The following is a 15067-nucleotide window of genomic DNA, read 5'->3' as shown; positions in this document are numbered from 1 at the left end:
TCCAAATACCATCACCTTGGAGGTCAAGGCTTCCACATATGAATTTTGAGGGAACAGAATTGCATAGCAATGCCCTCCTACAACTTTCGGAGTTGAGTTGAGATGTGAATGACTGGTTGACATAATGTGATATTTTGTACACATCCACTTAAACATTTATTAATATTAATTTTGCACTTTTTCTTTTCATGTTATGGAGCTGGAAAGATGATCTTTTAGACCCCAACCATTTTAAAGATCTTTGAAAAGCAGGCTGAAGCACTGTGCCTACAGAACCCAGTATAAAAAGGCCGTAGTTGGATTGCAGCTGCAAGGCATATTTCATCCATCCCACTCCTTAATCTGCATTACAAAATGAGTTGCCAGGAGCACACTTCAGAGGGTCTCCAGGGGAGCAAGTGGGGACAAGAGAAAAAGGCATATGCTTCCTGTCCACAGAAGCCAGCAACTGGGGGAGGAATCACAGGGGAGGGGTAGCTCAAAATGCTCAGGACTATGTTTTTTCTAAGATGAATGTTATTTTTAAATTATTTATTTCCTACCATACATTGTGCTCCCTGCTACCTTGTAGTCTTAAAAAGTCCCTTTTTTGGTTTTCAAGCATTGTGCTTGGGGATGTTGTTATATCTGTGCTGCAGGAATAGTGTCCTAGGCATTCCAGGTAAGATATCGTCTACCACGATTCTGCACAGGGAGAGCAGGAAAGACCGCAGGTGGGCCACATCTTCAGTGAGCCTCCACAAGGGAAAGATAAATGAGCACCACAAACAGAACCAACCCAGGGAGGGAGCTGCTGGTGAAGTTCCTACCTGCAGAAGACCAGCCCGACTTTACCAAGGATGAAGTAGACCTGTGTACTGAAGGGAAAGTTTCCCACCAGGCACCTGCCTAAGTGGTAAGAGCCAGTATGGTTACAAAGATCTCATTGACCAAGCAAACAAAACAGAAGCAAAAATAGAGACAAATCTCGTGTAGGTGTCCAACATAAATATTTATAAAATGTAAGTATATACGTATATATAGAAGTCCAGGAAAAGGACTGGAAGGAACCACACAAAAATGCTAGCAATTGTCGCCTCTGGGGAGGGAGTGTGGACTGGGAAAATGAGGACCGAGAGTGAATATCCTCCTGAATTATCTGACTCATTTACAGCAGGGAACATTTCCGAACACCTCACCTGTGCTGGACGCCATTCTAGATGCTACGCAGAGGGTGGACCTGACTGCGAGGCGATGTCCTCCAGGTGATTACATTCAGGTGGGAAGAGAGAATAAACACATGAATAAGGACATTCGGGTATGGATCCATGCCATGGACAGAATTAAAGAGTAACACAGGAGAGCGTGGCAGGTGGCGCCGAGGTCCTCCCCACGCAGCTCAAGGACGGTGAGGACAAAACCCAGGCAGGTTGAGGGTGAGCACCTTCCAGGCCCAGGGATCAGCCAGAGCACAGGTTCTGAGACAAGAGGAGCAGGCGGAGTTCACGGGACAGAGAGGACAGCGACANGAGCACAGGTTCTGAGACAAGAGGAGCAGGCGGAGTTCACGGGACAGAGAGGACAGCGACACGGCCAGGAGCAGTTCACCGGGAGGGGGTGAGAAAGAGAGGCTCTGAGAGGTGGGCACGCTCGGGGGCCTTGTCTGTGCCCTTGATGAAACGGGAAAGCCCTGGGAACCAGAACAGGGATGCGGAGAGACATGACCAGGTCGGCGAGAAGAAAGATCACTGTGACCGCTGCAGTGGAAGGTGGATCCATGAGGAGGAGGGTTCCAGGAGCCTGGGCGGGGGTGATGTGGCTTGATGAGGGGAGTAGCAGTAGAACTGGGGTAAAGTGGTCGTTTTCAGGATCTGTTTTTGAGGAAAGATTTGGCAGGACTTCTAGATGAACTTGATGTGGGACGTAGCAAAAGAGAAGAATCAGCTATGACCCTTGGGTGAAGTCCTGAGCAACTTGGTGGAGACGGATTTATTGTTGAAACTGGCCAGACCGAGGAGGGGTGAGGCATGCATGGAAGATTTAGAGGGAGAATCTGCAGCGGTGCCAGTCTGAGCTGCCATCTAAGTGGAGATACACGTGGGCAGCCATGCAGACAGGGGCGGGACATTGGAGACGGTTCAGGCCGAAGCCACGGAGAGGGTGATGCTTAACACTATGGGTCAGATGGGGTCACCTAGAGACGAGGCAGGCATAGAAGACGACGGAGCTCGGGGGCACCCCAACATTCAGGGCCTGGGGAAGGAGGGGGCTTCAGGGAAGACAGAAGGAAGAGGAGCAGCAGGTGACCGTGTGTCGTTGATTGCTAGAGCTGAAAATGGTTCAGGAAGAAGAGATCCACTGTCTCAGACACTCCTGAGGACGGAGATACGTCCCCTGGTGAAGTGGAGCTATGACCTTGACCAATGTGGTGTCGGTGGCAGGAGAGAGATGAATCTGGATCAGAGCAGGTTGGAAAGAGAATATATCCACGCTCTATTTGTGCACGTTAAAAAGTTTTTAAGCAAAATTATATGTTTCAAAAGAACAAAATAACACTCAGGAAACAGGGGCACCATGGAGGTCTGCCATCTAAAGCCACGTTAAGGATCCCCAGAACCCTCTGGCCTTGTTCTTGAACTGTAGACTTCAGCCCTTTCTGTGCTTCCACCTGCACCAAGGTCATTAGTGAGGCTGCAAGAACGCAGAGTCTTTGGAAACTCAAGCAGGTCATTAGGATGTCAGGCCACATTTCAGAAAGTGGGGGAAAAATCGTAATTGATACCCATGAAGCTGACCTCTGCTCCACATTGATTGATAGATTGGGCTCTTCCACTGAGATTCAGAATGTGCTTGCATAGCCTTTGGACGACTGCCACCCTTCCTGACAAACCCATCTTTTATATCCCCTGCAAGTGACAGCATCAGAAAAAGAGGATCTAAATTATTTAGCTTTATGGGTTGCCCATTTTCAATGTTTAAAATGCTGAAAACGCAAACGGCAAATAAGGGATTTCTCCAGCAGCTCTCAACCAGAGGTGATGCAGGGGTGAGGCAGAGGAAGGAGTGGTGCTGGCCCCCAGCTCCGGGTCTGGCATGGACTCACAACCTTCCCTGGGCCCAGTTTCCCTATCTTATCACTTAGGGACTGGACAGAATTCTAACACTGTTAGATGTAAAACCCTTTGTTCAAATGAAATGTTAAGCAGAAAACCAATAAAGCTATATATAAAAGTGGAGGCGCTGTGGTTGGAGTTGGGGGAGGACCTGGGATCTCCTAGCCTGAGCTCATTACCCTCCTCCACGCACAAACATCCCAGCATGGCTCCTAATCCTGGGTGCCTGTGAATCCTCAAGCCCACTGGACTATATTATTTAGGAAAAAAAGATGAATCTCAACCCTTACCTCATGCCATACACAAAAATTAATTTGAAATGGATCATAGACCTAAACTTCAAAGTTAAAATTATAAAACTTATAGAATACAACTTACGAGAAAACCTTTGTACCTTGGGGTAGGCAAAGATTTGTCGGAATGCCAAAAATGCTAATCATGAAGAAAAAAAATGGACTTTATCAAAATTAAAATCTCTGCTCTTTGAAGACACTATTAAGAAAATGAAAAGGCAAGCCACAGACTGGAAAAAAGTATTTTCTTTACAAACAGCTGGCAAAAGACTTGTACCTATTATACCAACAGCTCTTATAACTCAGTAAAACAACTCGATTTTAAGAAATGAGCTACACATGTAAACAGATGCTTCATGAAGAAAGATATGCAAAAGACAAACAAGCACATAAAGAGATGCTCAACATCTTTGGTCATCCGGGAAATGCAAATTAAAAACACAATGAGATATCAGTAGTCACCTGCTAAAATGACTCAAACATTTGACAATATCAAATGTTGCCAATGGTGTGAAGAAATCAAATTTTCATACATTGCTTCTGGGAATGGGAAGTGGTACAGTTCACGTTGTAAAACAGCTTGGCAATTTCTTAGAAAGTCAAGCATATGTTTAAGACACAACCCAGCAATTCCACTCCTAGGGATTTATCCCCAGAAAAATGAAAACAGATGTGCACACCACAAAGGTTTGCACGAGAACGTTCAGAACTGCACTAACCACCAGAGTAGGTACATCCACTTAATGGAATACTACCGAGTCATAAAAAGGAATTAATGGGTGCTCCAGGCAGAGGGAATGGCAGGTGCATGAGCCTGGAGGTGAGAGTACACATGGCATGCTAGAACACATGGTGTGGGGCGGGACAGGGACAGTGGAGAGGTGGCTGAAGAGGAGGCAGTGCCACATGCCACATAGCCCTGTGACAGGCCAATCAGCCTGGCTTTGCTCTAAGACCAAGGAGAGGTAATGCTGCTGACTAACTTGATCAGATTTGCATTTTTAAAGGATGGCCACTGTAAAGGAATAAATCAGGAAAGAGGAAGTGCAGAGGTGGAGAGACCAACTGGGAGACAAGCGATGATCACACTGGGTTAGGAGTGATGGAGAGAAGGGGTGCATTGGGAGAGCTTTAAGAGACTTTATCAGCTGAACTTGATGAGTGATTGGATTGGGGGGAATTATTCTACTTGTCCCCATTAAATTCCACCTCCTTAGCATCTACCCTTCGCTGTGGATTCTGCGGCCCAGTCTAGAAGCAATTCCTCACAAATACAATCAGTGTCTATGTGAGTCACTGAGTCATCGCTACAAACGTTCGCACAAGATGAAGTGTACTAAGTCACGAGAGACCTCCCCCGTGGTGACTTACAAAAATATTCCTCATTCCATCAACTTCAAATCCACCCAGCCCATGCTTCTCCACTCTCGCCTCAAGAATGTTATGAGAGATCTGGCCAAATGCCTCCTGGGCATCCTCATACCCTATTTCCACAGCATTCCTCTGAACTGCTGCTCTGGTTAGCATGTCAGAAAACAAAGAAGGATAGTATACACGTGACCTGCCCTTTTGTAAACTGTCCTGGCCCCCTAGAGATCTCCAAGGACTTGCTTGTGTTCCTTGTCCATTGTCACCAACCAGTGGCAGAGCTGGTCCCACACAGGACGCTGTGCACTATTCGCTCCTGCTCTTTCTCCAGCAGCTCTACGACTGGGATGACAGATCTAGCAGAACTAGGCCTGGCCCTCCTGTGCAGCGTGCTACAAATTCAGGTGCATAATCACATCTGGTGTGTCCTTCTTGGCAGAAAGAAATGGCAAATCTCCTCTTGACATCTTTTCGTTTGTGAACACCCTAAAGTCTGACCATTTGGGAATTAATATCTTCGGACACGAAATTTGCTGGAAGTAGATATTTAGAACAAAGCCTGCCTTGTCCTCGAGCCGTGCCACCCAGCAGGTTGTGACTTAGGCATCCATCACACCAGGATGGCTTCCCGCCCCTTGCCTGCAGTCTCCTCAGTTCTTCCACATTCACCGTGACTTCCTCCACCAGACCTGTAATTAAGCTACTCTTTCAGCCACCGTTTCACTTGCAGTTGGCATGTGAGCTGGTCTTTAGGAGGGAAGGAATCAACTCAGGATGAGCTTATTCAGCGGTGGCATTTCTAAGCTGATTTAAGCAGGCTGTCAAAACAGACTGAAATTAATGAGTTTACGAGGGAGCATTCCCACCCCTGGCATTGGGCAGGGAGGGATAAAAACTGGGGAGTCATGAAGATGTTCTTCCTTTTTCCCTTCCTCTTGTTCATCCTTCCTTCCTCCATCCTGCCTCCCTCCCCTCCTTTCCTTTCCCTTTCTTTTTCTATTTCTCTTTCTCTTTTTCTTTCTTTCTTTCTATCAAGTGATGAGGGATTTGCTGGTTCCTGATTGTCTATAATTCAGTTTCGTTCTGTCTTGAAAACAAACCTTCCTATGTACGTGCTGGCAAACTTCTCGTTGCTATTTTGGTTGATGATAACTTAGAAACCTGAAGACATTTCTCTTGGGGACACTGGGCCCCAGCTTAAGTCTGTCTGACATTTCCCCAATCTTGGCTCTTGCTGGTAAAATCTTCCCTGCACAGGCAGCAGACTTCTCTATGCACCCCAGAGATAAGGATGCTGGGTCCCATTGGGGTTCTGCTCTTGAAAAGGCAAGGCTGGAATCAGCTCACAGAGCCATTCAACAGATGGAAGGGCAGACCATCGGGAAAGACGAGGAGACAGAGGCTGGATAGGGCCCCGTGCCCTCCTCCAAGACGTGGGGGTGGCTGGCACCCTCTGGCTGCCCCTAAGCTTTGCAGAGTTTTAAGTCCTTCACTGATAGCTGCATACACCATTAGAGGTGGATTAGAAAAACCGGTAATAGGGGATTTGGGCACTAATCCCCTCCTGACTGTTAATATTAATTAAAGTGCTTTTTTCTCTCATTATCCAACAAACACTAGCTACTTCATTAAAAGGAGGAAAGCGACAACGCAGTTCGGTAGGGTCATATTTGGCTAATTTTTCCATCCAGGAAAGCACTATGGGTTTGTCTCCATTGATAGAACACAGATTTAGTGACACATGTGAGACACGAGGAAGAAGAAGAATGCCATTGACCTTCCACTGTGTAACCACTCAAACATTTTTTAAGTTCTAAGATTTGAATGTCTGTCTTTTACCCCAAGAATTTTCTTACTGGCCACTGCAGTCAATTTATTTAGATGAAGGTAGAGAGGGCTCAGTTAATGAGAACCAGGCTTCCACGGTGTGTGCGCGTGTGTGGGTGTGCATTTGCGTGCAGGTGTGGGTACAGGTGGGTGACTTCCTCAAGGCCAGGAGGGCCAGCAGGCGGCCGGCTGCACCCGGGAGACACTAGGGAAAATCTCCAGGGCAAAATTGTTATCTGCTCTCGCGGCAGTCAGAAGAAAACATTCCCTGAGCGCTGTCATGTGCAGACATGTGTGTGCACTTCCTCAAGCATGTGTTTAAATGCAGTATCTTACCTTGAATTAAGGGACACTGAAGACCCAGCGTCTGGGTATATACCCAAGGGCAATGAAATCGTATCGACATGCCCGTGTTCATTGCAGCATTATTCACAAGAGCCAAGATGTGAAAACAACCTGTGTCTGTCGACAGGTGAATGGACAAAGAAAGTGTGATATCTATACACAAGAGTACTTAAAAAATTAGTGTAAAAATAGAGGTAGAAAATAATACAAATCTTTCCATGAGCTTTGGGAAGACTCCGCATGTGTGTACCTGTACGTGTGTGTATGAATATTATTTAGCCTTTATAAAGGAGAACCTGCCATTTGTCACAGCATGAATGGACCTGGAGGACATCAAGCTAAGGTGAAATGAGCCAGACACAGAAAGAAAAATATTTCATAATCTCACTTATATGTGGAATCCAAAAAAAAAGAAAAGAAAAATGTCAGATATGTAGAGGTGGGGGAAAGGAGATGGTGGGAGACATAGGTCAAAGGATACAAAGTAGCAGATGTGTGAGATGAACAGGTCTAGAGACCTAATGTACAACATAAGGACTATCAATAAAATTAAGTGGTATTTGAAATTTTAGTTAAATAAGTAGATTTTAGCTGCTCATGTCACAAAAAAAGATGCAAGATGATAGATATGTTAATTTTATTCACTATAGTAACCATGTTACTATGCATATGTATCCCATCACATCATGTTGTAAACCTCAAATATATGAGTACACAATTCAATTTATTTCATTTAATTTTTTTTGAAAAAGGACACTGAAGACAGGGGCTGTGTTTTACTATTTTCATTTTCCCCAAAGCATCTTATATGATACTTGACCTCAAACAACCAATTTCTCTAATTTCTTGCCATTTTGGTGCACTTAGGCACCAATTATTTCATTTGGTTTATACGGCTTTTTAAATTTTAGCAGAACAAGGTGATTTTTTCTAGTTACACTGTGGAATTCAGAGGCTGGATAAAATTCCATGCTCCATGGCTCCCACCACACAGACTCTCTTTCCTGCATCCAGAGTAGCCAGCAGTCGCCCTCCTAAGGAACGAAGAGGACACCTAGGACACCTCGAAGATGCTGAGGCCCCGGGCACTGCGGGAGGGGCGTGGCCTGCCTCGTGTGGCCTCCATGCTGCCCCCACGCTGCAGGGAGCAGCAAAACACCCTGAGACTTTCTTACGCCCTAACTTCTCTCACATTTATAACTAGTCTCAACTCTAAATGCTGCCAAGTATCCTGTAGGATGAATACACACCATATAAATTCCTTACATTAGGAAAAAGCGGAGGATATTCCAGCAGCCATTTCCACGTGGCTGGGTAAAGGTCCTCTTCAGAGCCAGCCCTCCCAGCGAGGCCCCCAGATCTAGCGCCAGGGAAAGTGTCCCCTCTATTGTCTGCTCGCATTTCAGGACAGACCCTTCTGACGAAGCACATCTCTAGATAGAGGTATTACGTTGCAGTCTCAGTCCCCTTCTCATAGGCTCTGTGCTATAATGGGGAGGTTGGGTGCACAGCCAGTAAATTCTTCCCTTAACCCCTGGACATCCACACTGACAATCAACAGCTGTGAGTATAATAATAATGGTCATGGTAATGAAGCTAACCTTTAGCAAGCAGTTGCCTTGACCTGGCCCTGTGCCTTACTCAGAGTCTCTTATCTTGTGCTCACACGGGAGGTAGGTACTTGCTGAGACACAGCAAGGGTAAAAGACCCCCAAGGCCACCCAGCTGTGAAGGAGCTCAGCCTGGATCTCAGCGGGGTGGTCCCACTGCAGACCCCCTACCCTTAAGCCCTCCCCTCTGGGCACACAGCTGAGGCCCGGGAGCATATAGCTTTTTACAGGTGGGAGAGGTGTCTGTTTCCTGGTTCGGACAGAACCCATATCAACAGGAGTGTTTGGGATGTGATGTGTAAGCACGTTTGCCCTACTAGTGGAAGCAACTGCACGTCTAGAAAAGCAGGATGGGCCTTACAAATCATGGTATGTCACAGTCTAATTGGCAGGGTTTGGATTTTCTTTTTGATCTTTCTTAGCTCCTCATAGGACAATGGCGAATCTTACAATCTGTGGTTCAAGGATTTGATGAAATAAGGTGATGTCTATTCACCCAATTGTTAAAATACATTCCAAAAGGGCAGTTTAAAAAAATCAGAATAACATAGGGTGATCCAGCACCCCCAGAGTGGCAACTATGAGAGAGGGACAGAGTGGGGGAGGGGGGAGGGACAGAGTCGGGGGGGGGAGAGACAGAAAGAGAAAAAGAGACAGAGAGAGGGAGATGGAGAGAGGAAGGGAGGCAGAGAGGAGAGAGACAGAGAGAGAAGCGTGAGGATAGAGAATGAGACAGAGAGAGGCAGGGAAGAGAGGACAGGCAGGCTGCGGGAGGGGCACACAGGCTCCCCCATCACATCGGAGAAGTCAGGGGAGAGCTCCAGCCTGGGGGTGGAGATCTGGAGTTATCTGTGTCATCTGATGTCATGGATAAAACAATATGCCTGGGATTGACTCCTGGCTGCCCCCCACAGTGGCCATGTGACCTCAGGTGAGCTGCTTAACCCTGCCCCCCGCCCCCCATGTGCTCAGCTTCCTTATCTGTAAAGAGGGGCTAACCGTTGCACCCACCTCCCAGGTTAGTGAGAAGGGAAGGGTGTTAATACAGGTAAAGTGAGAGGACAGCCCCTGGCCCTCGGTCATTCCCAGATGGGATGGCATCACACCTCCCTGTCCATTAAAGCGCTCTTGGTGTGGCTTCCAGGCCTGAGAGGCTCCATGGAGTGTGGCTGAACTAACACAAGTATGAGGATTTGGGGGAGCACGGCTGGATGAAAAGAGGACGGAAAGCAGAGGAAGGCGTGGGGAGGAGCCCATCAGAGGCGGCCTGATATCAGGGTTGCTGTGTCTCTAGGCAGAGGCCCACGCCTGCGGGTTCCCGGGCTGGGGACACGTGCACGGGCTCATGAAGAGCGTGCGAGCACAGAGCCTGGAGATGGAGTTTGGTTGGAGAAGCTTAGAAGAAGGGATGCCTGTGTTTATTGTACCCAAAGATGCCTTTATTTCCATCCACCTGGATAGGACCCCACCCCACCCCCAGGGCAAGGCCAGGCTCGATCCAGAAACACAAGTTCAGACACACCGTCCAGCCTCTCAGCAGTCCTCTGGTGGCAGCCTGACCCCGGCCGTCTGCCTGAGTGACCCTCAATACCTAGGCAAAACTGAGCCAAGGGGAAAACGTCTAGCCTCTTGTCACCTGGGCATCACTTGGGAGCCCTCTCCTAAGCCACATTTCCACAAAACAAAACCAAAAAAAAGCCTTCAGGTCATTTATCCAGCATTTTTGCCTGAATTGTTTGGCTCTCTTGATTCCTCATTTCCTTTCTCAGACTTGATCTTGAAAATATATACATGTATACCAACCTATATACATGCACNCCTTAACCCCTGGACATCCACACTGACAATCAACAGCTGTGAGTATAATAATAATGGTCATGGTAATGAAGCTAACCTTTAGCAAGCAGTTGCCTTGACCTGGCCCTGTGCCTTACTCAGAGTCTCTTATCTTGTGCTCACACGGGAGGTAGGTACTTGCTGAGACACAGCAATGTAAAAGACCCCCGAGACCACCAAGCTGTGAAGGAGCTCGGCCTGGATCTCAGCGGGGTGGTCCCACTGCAGACCCCCTACCCTTAAGCCCTCCCCTCTGGGCACACAGATGAGGCCCGGGAGCATATAGCTTTTTACAGGTGGGAGAGGTGTCTGTTTCCTGGTTCGGACAGAGCCCATATCAACAGGAGTGTTTGGGATGTGATGTGTAAGCACGTTTGCCCTGCTAGTGGAAGCAACTGCACCTCTAGAAAAGCAGGATGGGCCTTACAAATCATGGTATGTCACAGTCTAATTGGCAGGGTTTGGATTTTCTTTTTGATCTTTCTTAGCTCCTCATAGGACAATGGCGAATCTTACAATCTGTGGTTCAAGGATTTGATGAAATAAGGTGATGTCTATTCACCCAATTGTTAAAATACATTCCAAAAGGGCAGTTTAAAAAAATCAGAATAACATAGGGTGATCCAGCACCCCCAGAGTGGCAACCATGAGAGAGGGACAGAGTCGGGGGGGGGAGAGACAGAAAGAGAAAAAGAGACAGAGAGAGGGAGATGGAGAGAGGAAGGGAGGCAGAGAGGAGAGAGACAGAGAGAGAAGCGTGAGGATGGAGAATGAGACAGAGAGAGGCAGGGAAGAGAGGACAGGTAGTCGGCGGGACGGGCACACAGGCTCCGCCATCACATCGGAGAAGTCAGGGGAGAGCTCCAGCCTGGGGGTGGAGATCTGGAGTTATCTGTGTCATCTGATGTCATGGATAAAACAATATGCCTGGGATTGACTCCTGGCTGCCCCCCACAGTGGCCATGTGACCTCAGGTGAGCTGCTTAATCCTGCCCCCCGCCCCCCATGTGCTCAGCTTCGTTATCTGTAAAGAGGGGCTAACCGTTGCACCCACCTCCCAGGTTAGTGAGAAGGGAAGGGTGTTAATACAGGTAAAGTGAGAGGACAGCCCCTGGCCCTCGGTCATTCCCAGATGGGATGGCATCACACCTCCCTGTCCATTAAAGCGCTCTTGGTGTGGCTTCCAGGCCTGAGAGGCTCCATGGAGTGTGGCTGAACTAACACAAGTATGAGGATTTGGGGGAGCACGGCTGGATGAAAAGAGGACGGAAAGCAGAGGAAGGCGTGGGGAGGAGCCCATCAGAGGCGGCCTGATATCAGGGTTGCTGTGTCTCTAGGCAGAGGCCCACGCCTGCGGGTTCCCGGGCTGGGGACACGTGCACGGGCTCATGAAGAGCGTGCGAGCACAGAGCCTGGAGATGGAGTTTGGTTGGAGAAGCTTAGAAGAAGGGATGCCTGTGTTTATTGTACCCAAAGATGCCTTTATTTCCATCCACCTGGATAGGACCCCACCCCACCCCCAGGGCAAGGCCAGGCTCGATCCAGAAACACAAGTTCAGACACACCGTCCAGCCTCTCAGCAGTCCTCTGGTGGCAGCCTGACCCGGGCCGTCTGCCGGAGTGACCCTCAATACCTAGGCAAAACTGAGCCAAGGGGAAAACAAGAAACACAAGTTCAGACACACCGTCCAGCCTCTCAGCAGTCCTCTGGTGGCAGCCTGACCCCGGCCGTCTGCCTGAGTGACCCTCAATACCTAGGCAAAACTGAGCCAAGGGGAAAACGTCTAGCCTCTTGTCACCTGGGCATCACTTGGGAGCCCTCTCCTAAGCCACATTTCCACAAAACAAAACCAAAAAAAAGCCTTCAGGTCATTTATCCAGCATTTTTGCCTGAATTGTTTGGCTCTCTTGATTCCTCATTTCCTTTCTCAGACTTGATCTTGAAAATATATACATGTATACCAACCTATATACATGCACTTTTTCCAAAGACGGAGAGAAGACTGCTTGAACAAAAAGTCCTCCGCCTTCAGGGAGAACCCCAGCTCTGCTAGTCAAGCGAGGAGAGAGTCCCTAAAACACAGAAGTGCAGATGGGCATATGGCATCCTCCTCTCTCCCCAGACCACCAGCCAAGTTAATTTTGAGATATTTTTTCCTCAGAAGCCACAGAGTGAGACTATTGGTTTTTACCACATCTCTCAATATCCTGAGGGTCAGAAAGGCTGATTTTCTGATAACAGACACCGATTTTAGTGAAGTACTGATTTATCTGCACTTCTCTGCAAGTTCCAGCAAGCTTGAATTTCTTTAGCTATATAGATCCATTTTAATAAGAGCTGACAGTTTAATCAGGTAAGATAAGGCACATTTTCATAATAGGGCACAAGAGGTATGCATATTTTTCCATTAATGGGTCTTGGGATTTGGTCATGTAGCCCCTGCATAATATGTAGACATTTCACTCCAGTGTACTCTTTTGATCAGGAAAACTCTGAAAAAAAGCCAAAACTAGCTGCAAAAGATACATTATAATGAAATGGATTGCACACATTAAAAGAACTCAATTTTCACATGAATGTTACTGCATGTCCTCAGTCACAGTAATCACTTAATGGCTATTTTTAACCTTACAACTAAGGGAAAAAAATCTTCATTCTGAAAAATGGCTTCATATTTATTATAAGCAGAGCCGGAATTTGGGCCAACAATTCATGAATATGGATGACCGTAAACACCCTCAAAGGACTGCGCACTCCGTGTAGCAAACGAGAGGCCACATGGAAACGTGAGCAGATTTCTCCAACTCCCACACTCTCCTCTCCCAACCCCAATGCAAGTCCAGGCCCCTCTTCTGAGAGGCACAACCACCAGGCCCCTGGGGAGCAGGCAGAACCAAAGCCCCGCAGCGTCCAAAATAGGACTTAGTTCCCCTGCAGGGGCTGGTTATGGAGGACCCTCAAGAGGTCCCACTATTCCTGCAGAATAACTGCCCCTTGGAGATTCCTGGGTGGAAAGAGCCTGTGTAAGAGGACCTGGACATAAAAGAGGGGGTGGGAAGACAGGCTGAGCCTTCTGACTCCCAGCCCTGGAGAGCAGGTTCACACAGCCTTTGCAGCCAAGGAGAACGGTGGGCTCCAAGGTCTCCTGCTGGTGCCTTGAGGACACCTGCACTCAGAGATGGAGCCTGTGGAGCCTCCGCCAGCTCCGACATTGCTGCCTCTGGAACCCAACCCTAGCAATGACTAGAGCCTGGGGTTAGAAAACCCAGCAGCCCAAGAGTGGAGGAACAACCAGAAACCCAGGAAAGGTGGCTCCTCATAACACAGAACTATTAAAGGATCCAAAGTAAAACCTAAAAAGAAAGAAATTCAATTACAGCTTAAAAAAAAAATGATTGTTAGACTTAAAAATCCCATCTGTGAATTGAAGGAGATGGTGACCATTACAGAAAGCCAGATTCGTAACCTTGAAATTAAGTGGAAAAAATAGCTCCACCACACAGCAGAAATTCAGAGGCAATGCAGTTTCATGTCACAGTGTGTGAATACTGTCACTGTCCCCCCACCCCTCGGGACCCAGGCATTCTCAAGAGTTCTGCCCACAGTACGTGAAGCAATCAAAGATTAGGCATTGTACCAGTGTTGTGATTGAATGATTATGTCCTTTGAGAAGTGAAATATAAAAATATTAAAGAGATAAAAAATTTTTTAAAGTATTAAAAAGGTAAATAATGTCACCTTTGTAGGTTATAATCAGGATGATAAATGATTTGGGTTTTAAAACACTTGGGGGAGAAAACAATTACAGCCATTACCATAACACCGTCAGTTCTGGTTCTTACTAGTGCTGTCGGTTGTGACCTGTGAATACGAGGGTACTTCAAAAAATTCATGGAAAGGTTTGTATTATCTTTCAATTCTATTTTTCCATGAACTTTTCGAAGTTACCTTTGTGTCTGGTCTCTGTCTTTGAATGGCAGTGAAGATCTGTAAGTCATCCACGCCATTTCTGAAGGTTGTTCAGGTGTGGGCTCTCCAACATCGACTTTCTTGGTAAGTAAAATCAGGGAGCGTAGGGCAAGAAAAACAAAAAAGACCTAGCCATCCGCCTGCTGGAATCCTATTTCCAAGCAACTTTGAGGGGCTGTCGTGAGTTGCTCTTAGGATTAGGACTAGCAGCATTAACATCCTTTCAGAATCAGGCTGTGGGGCATGGGCGAAAGCAGAACTAAGAATGCTTCAGCTCTTGATTGAATCAAGCTCAGTAATTTCAATGATGTAGTTGCTTTGGTTGGGGTGTTTATTTTGGACTATTTGCACAAATGCTGGAGATGATTCTTTCATTTCCATGATGGGCCTGCCGGTCCTGGGGGAAGCATTATAGCTTCTGGGTTTTATTTTCCAAACCTCACATTCAATTATGTGATGAAGAACTATCCAGGAACTAGTCATGAGAAGTAACTGACGATCCTTAAGATCATCTCTAATAGCTGTCTGAATAATTAAGGCTATGAAAACTATGCTATCTCCCCTAAATGAATTATTGTGCAGTACATGCATGTATTGAAACAACATACTGTATCCTACAAATATGTACAAGTAAATGTTAAAATTTTTTGAAAATTAAAAAATAAAAATAAATTAAAAAAAAAAAAAAAAATATATATATATATATATATATTTTTTTTTTTTTTT

The sequence above is a fragment of the Galeopterus variegatus genome, unplaced genomic scaffold (assembly GCF_000696425.1).
Source record: "Galeopterus variegatus unplaced genomic scaffold, G_variegatus-3.0.2 Scaffold4192, whole genome shotgun sequence".
In the NCBI taxonomy this organism is placed as follows: Eukaryota; Metazoa; Chordata; class Mammalia; order Dermoptera; family Cynocephalidae; genus Galeopterus; species Galeopterus variegatus.
Note: the sequence above shows the minus strand (reverse complement) of the source record.